Source organism: Herpailurus yagouaroundi, unplaced genomic scaffold (genome assembly GCF_014898765.1).
Source record: "Herpailurus yagouaroundi ecotype Mexico unplaced genomic scaffold, PumYag 246, whole genome shotgun sequence".
In the NCBI taxonomy this organism is placed as follows: domain Eukaryota; kingdom Metazoa; phylum Chordata; class Mammalia; order Carnivora; family Felidae; genus Herpailurus; species Herpailurus yagouaroundi.
In genome coordinates, this window is record NW_024412463.1 from 4,517,274 (window position 1) to 4,523,627 (window position 6,354).

General features: G+C 44.7%; 1 protein-coding gene across 2 annotated transcripts in view; it reads right to left on the minus strand.

The window, feature by feature from the left end:
* The window catches only part of BCAS1 (brain enriched myelin associated protein 1), a 66,522-nt gene that overhangs the window by 22,551 nt on the left and 37,617 nt on the right, over positions 1-6,354 (minus strand). The window lies entirely within an intron of this gene.

A 6,354-nucleotide genomic window follows, 5' to 3' on the forward strand; every position in this document is an offset into this window, starting at 1 on the left:
GCCACCCAGGTGCCGCCATATAATGTGCTGTCAAACAGCCAACTTCTAAAAAAATGCCAAATCCACTGACTTGGGAGTAGCGAGATTCCTCCTGCCTGAGGTTCAAAGCTTCGACAGAAAGCCCCTCTTGGGGACTGCCGTCCGTCACATGCTCAACGCCCCTCCCTTCCAGGAGGCCCACCTCTTTGGTCTGCCATCAAGGTGACTTACACCTAGCCTGTGTAAAAATCAGGAGTGAATCGTTTCCTTAAGGGTCCACCCTCAGAGACGGTGACCGTGACATCTCCCATCACGTGCCCTACATCTACCCGCAACTGTGGAGAATTCGTCCTCTCTGCGGAAAGGATAGAGCGAAAGCCACACTGGATTGAACAGACTGGGCTTCCTCCTAAACTTACTTCCCACCCCACCCCAGGGCCGGTCATGTGCCATTGTTTCTTAACTGAAATTCATGCTTTCAGAAGAAAACCAAACTTCGCAAGAAAACTGGCCAAGTTCCTTACGGCCCCCAGCGAGGTACCTAGTGAGCTCAGTGCCCCCTGGATGTCCATGGGGGACAAGGGATGGCCAGCAACGCGGGGTTTGGATGGAAGATCCCATTCACCTGCACTCTGATTCCAAATTCCGTTTTTTGCATCGCCTCACCCCATTTGTGCTGTGCCCCGGTCACATCTGGAACAGTTTCTGCTTTCGCACTGATCCCTGCAACAGATTTAATTGGCCCTGAGAGGGATTCATAATTTCTTTTTTGGTTTCCTCGGGCAGGGGCTGGCAAGCTACTCCCAAATCCAGCCCAGAGACTGTTTTAGTACGGCCCCGAGCTACAAGTGGATTTTACATTTTTAAGGGGCTGTAAAATGCTTTTTTAAAAGATGAAAAAGTAGGCAACAGAGACCACATGTGGCCTGCAAAGTCTGCAATATTTACTGCCCGGCCCTTTGCACAACAAGCTTGCCTTCCCCTGCTTCAGAGACAGTTGCTCTAGAGCCAAAGGTATCTGTGCATTTGTCTTTGCTGGTGCCAGGTGCCGCCCCTTCCTCGGAATCTTGTTCTTGCTGTCAGGGAGTTGGGGGGAGGAAACTTAGGTATTTCTAGAAACACAGCATGCCTGTGGAGAAATCATCTTCCTTCCGTTCATCCAGAATATACCATTGGTTTGCCCGTGACCCCAGTGATCCAGACTGAGAAGGACCCTGAATTTCTGCACTGTCAACCGAAGCCCGTTAACCAATCAGCATGAGGGACCAGCCTGAAATATAGCAACTGAATCACAGCCGTCTCTCCCTGCCTTCCATTTCATAACACATCAGCATGACTTCGAGCATCTTCCGTCTGTAGACAAAGATACGGGGAAGTCATCAATCGATCTGGGGAGTCATCAACTCGAAAGTCTGAAGGACGCAAAGCAGGGGAGATCGGCATGGATTGACCATAAGAGAGCAAGGAGCTGCAGGGGCTGGGGTGAACACAAGCCAAGTTGTCCCATCTAAAGACATAGGAAGAATGAAAGCACTGGACAGCCAAACAGCAGATGTTTGGGAAGAGGCTTCTCCTGCTGCAGGGCTGTCTTGCCCTGACCCAGGCCCATCTTGGGAAACCAGGATGAGATTGAAGCCAGGTGACATACGGGGAGTGGTGGTCAGACGTGGTCATGGGTTTCCATATCTGGGCCTGGTTCAGTTCAGTTGCATTTCTGAAAAAGAACCTTCAGCCACAAGGGTCCCGGGGTGAGCCTGACAGGCAGGCGGTCTGACCTAGTGATCACGAGATCAGCCTGCAGTGCCTTCCTGGCTCGAAGTCTTGACTTCACCCCTTACGGAGGCTCTAAACAGAGGTCCCTACTCAGCATCCCGACATTGAGACGATGGGGTTTCCATCTTCTCAATGGGGACAGTATACACATCAGAAAGTTGTCTGCAAAATTAAATCCAGGAAGTGCACGTGAAGCTCTTAGAACGGTTCCTGACACATAACAAGCACTCAGTTACCACCACTGGCTGTTACTTGAGCTATTATGAGAGCTGTTTATTTCATGGGCCTGAATAATGTGGAATCACCTGCCATGCACATGCCCATTTTTTAGAGATGATATTAATAACCACCTCTTACCATGCCTGACATCGTGCAGAGTATTTTTAATATATTCCCCCAGCGAATAGTTATTGAATTATTAAAGAGCTCAGAGTAAGATAACATTGTCCCTATCCTATAGATGGAGAATGTGAATGACTGAACGGCTTGGCCAAAGTCATAGCACAGGTAAGTAGCCATTTCAATGGGGATGGAGTTGTGGACCGGTAACCGAATACCTAATATGGCTTAACCAGTAATGATACAGAACCAGTTTGAAAGTAGGAAGTTCTAGGATTGGTTCTATGGCTCCACAATGTCTTTAAAAACATGGGTTCCTTCTATCCTTTGGCTTTCCCATCTTTGGCATGCTGGATTTTCACCCTTTTATTTGTTACCTCATGGATATATAAGTAGCTGCCACAGTTCCAGGCATGACATCCTCAACCCAATGTCTTAAAAAATGGAGGAAGTTCCCAGCCAAAGCTCTCCTCCAAACGAACGTCTGTATTTTGATTCCCTGCCTTAGCATACATTGCACTGGCCAGAAGTTGTCACATCCTTACCCCTAGACAAACTGTTGTTGAAAAAAAAAAAAAAATGGGAATACTGTTTTAGACTGATAATGATCAAATACTTTGTGGGTACGGTAGTTGCCAACCTTGCCTGAGATCATGGGGAACAGGGTGGAGAAATGGGAAATAACCCTGAGGTCGGTAATGACCAGAGTCTGACTCATTGAATCTGGGTTCAGAATTATTCTGTCTCTGAAGCAGCGAGTTCCTTTTTTTGTATGTAAGGGCCTAGAGGGAAAATTACATAATAAAATAATCAGACTGTATGGTAACCTCATCAAGCAACCTTTCGATTGCCAATGGTTTTCTTGCTGGGCCTTTACAAATGGTAAGTGGTGTCAACTCATAAATCCTAGGCCAGAGTCCATTCTTCAAAACATAACTATTTCGGTAGGTGAAAAAAAAAAAAAAAAAAAAAAGGCTGACGTGGGCGATACTTCTAGAGAGTCCCATTAGCTTTGAAGTCAGGCCAAGAAATTGGCTTTCAGCAGCCAAGGAAAATCCACCGATTTCCAGTGTGGAAATCCAGAAGGATTTGAGCTGAGTGAGGAGCTAATTTGCATATACAGACATAGAATTTGATTTTTGTCCGGATAGTTTTCCGATCTCCTTCCAGCCAAGGCTTTGGAAGAAGTCGCTCCTTCTTTAGAATATATAACTGCATCTGCACATTTTAATTTGGGGCATGATGGATGCGGTGAAAATCAGATGTGTGCTATACTTCAGCGTGGATTGGCTTGACTTCATTAGGGGATATTATACTTTGCCTGAAGATGGCTAGTGCATTTAAGACAGAGAGTACACATTTCAGCAAGTTTCCACTTTTTGCCTCAAAGATTATACCATCCTTACTCTTCGCATTTGGATTATACAGTTTTCACTAGAACTGCGAGTTCTGGAGACTGATTTACAGCAAAACAGATTTCTTCCACCTAAACTTCACCCATAATACAAAAATATTGATATTAACAGTTTTTACTTTAGAATCTCTTTAAGATGCTGTCTGATTTAATTTATAACACGATTATTTGATTACCAAGACTGGGCGAAGATTTTATTTATTTTTCAACCCAGGGACTATTCTCCTTCGTTCTCTTCATGGAACCCCCGTTTTGCTTTGGGGGAACAATACACCCTAACCGTAAGACTGCATAACTGGGTCGAAGTTGCTTGAGCAGATCTAAGCCAATCCACATGGTCTAGCTCATTGGCCATATGAGTTTAGGGATGGGAATATGTGGCAGAATGTATTATTTTCCCAATTTTTCACTCTGGCTTCCTGTACAGCGCTTATAGATCTGTGCCCGTTGTGGTGTGACGTGCTTTGGCAAATGCACCGTGAGCAGATGTGATGGAAAGCCGGACTGAGCGGAAGGTCTCAGAGCCCTTGCATGGTTCACCCCCGGCACTGTCTTCCCTTGGTCACTACAATTGCACACCCTTGTTGAAGGGGCTGTTTTTCTCAGTCTAGGTCTCAGCAGGAAGAAGCCACATGGATCAGCCACAGAGAACCCACAGCTGCCACATAGCCTGAAGGAGGAAAACAAGAATCCTTGCTATTGAAAGCCACTGCAGTATGGGGCTTCGATTTTGCACCAAAATCTGGCCAAAGCTGATTAATAGAGCACGTGAATCCGCGTAGGTCCATGAAGGAGAACAGATTCGAGGACAGGCAGAGTTTGTACTGGACCAATCTCTCCTTTGCTCAGAACTGGGCGACGTGACATCGGAAGGTGGAAATGTAGGCAGGCCAGGAAGCCTGAGCCACAGGAAAGCCCCGAATCAAGACTCATTTAAAACCAATTCTGCTTCCCAGTGATGAGTGCCAATAAATTCCTTTTTAAAAACAAATCCAGATTGGGTTGGGTTTTCTTTCACTTGCAACCATGAGGTTACTTCCTAAGAGAGGTAAAAAACAGAAGTACCTATTTCCTTGATGGTATAGGTCATTGGGAGGGAAAGATTTTTTCCCCCATTAGCTAGCACATTAATTGAATTAAGCAAGGGCCAAAATATTCTCAGATGACAGAGGAATGATTCTTTAGTTTCTGCAGCAGATTTTATGTCTGATAGGACCCGAAGCACATTCTAGGAAAAGCGCTAAACTTCCACAGGTTTTTAAAAAAGCAAAACAAAACAAAAACGAACCATATTCTAGCCAGACGTCGCTAGATAGGACTCTTATAGTATGGTTAATCACACTTAATAGTTCTGTTTTGAACTGTACGTTGTTTTGATTAATGCCATCTCCCTTATTTGGGAGGAGGAAATTAAACTAATTATTTCATGCATGCCTTCACTCGACGTGGGCACTTAGGGATGTGTAATTGCTCGAGGAAATACAATCTCTGATCACTGGGAGCACTCACTCTACGCTGCCACTGAAGCGGGGAGGCAGCCACAGGTGATATGCACATGAATGAGTGTGGTTGTATTCTAATAAAACTTTATTCATAAACAGTAAAATGTGAAGTTGGTGAAATTTTTATGCACCACCCCCCCCCCCACAAATATTATTCTTTCAGTTATTTCAATGATTCAAAATGTAAAAACCAGGGCGCCTGGGTGGCTCAGTCGGTTAAGCGTCCAACTTCGGCTCAGGTCATGATCTCGTGGTTTGTGAGCTCGAGCCCCGCGTCGGGCTCTGTGCTGACAGCTCGGAGCCTGGACCCTGCTTCGGATTCTGTGTCTCCCTCTCTCTCTGCCCCTCCCTTGCTCTTGTTCGGTCTCTCTCTGTCTCTCAATAATAAAGAAACGTTAAAAAAAAAAATCCAAATGTAAAAACCAATTTTAGCTTGTGGGCCCTACGGCGATGGGCTGGAATTGGCTTGTGAGCTGCTGTTTGCTGACCCCTGAATTACTGAATGCTTTCTGTGTTTTGGGCACTGAAACAAGCACGTTAAATGCATTGTTTGCTTAATTCTTGCAAGAACCCTAAGGGGTGGGTAATATCATTGTGGGCATTTAAGAGATGAGTAAACTGAGGTCCAAGAGGGGGCAGAGTCTGGGGATAAAGGGCCCAAGACACACTGCTTTTAGCCTCATCCCTCCAACTAACAGGCAGACAAAGAAATGCTGGAGCTTAAAAACAGAAATGTTCTTTTGAGGGCTAAGTAACCTAAAGCCATTTTGATAATGCATCTTCATTTTCTTGAGAAAATATTTTGCTTTCTTTGATACCTTCATCAGCTTTTCTGTTCTCTTTTGGCATCAGTAATTTGACTTTAGTTTACGTTTATATTTCTGTTCCGAATTTCACATTAGAAAAGGAAATACTTCCTCTTTGTCAGAGGTCAACCCTGCGTTGATGCGGGGTTCCTCGAACAGGTAATGGCACACAAACATCCAAAAAGAAGTTTCTCTCCAAAAAACTCAGAACCTCAATGCTAACTGATGCCCCAGGGTTAACCTGCAGCTTTTAAATGTAAAGTTCATGGAGGAAAAGACTCGCACTGTTCCTCCTCACAGGTTGCTGAAATAGAGGCTTTGGCTCCGTAGAAAATAGCTGGTAAATTCATGAGAATTTTTTGGAATTATGAAAGATCTGGGCTTTGCTGAGCTCGTAAGTTTGACTCATAAGAGAAGGGGAAGAAAGAAAGACAGAAAGAAAGAAAGAAAGAAAGAAAGAAAGAAAGAAAAGAAAGGAAGAAAGAAAGAGAAAGAAGAAAGGAAGAAAGAAAGAGAAAGAAGAAAGGAAGAAAGAAAGAGA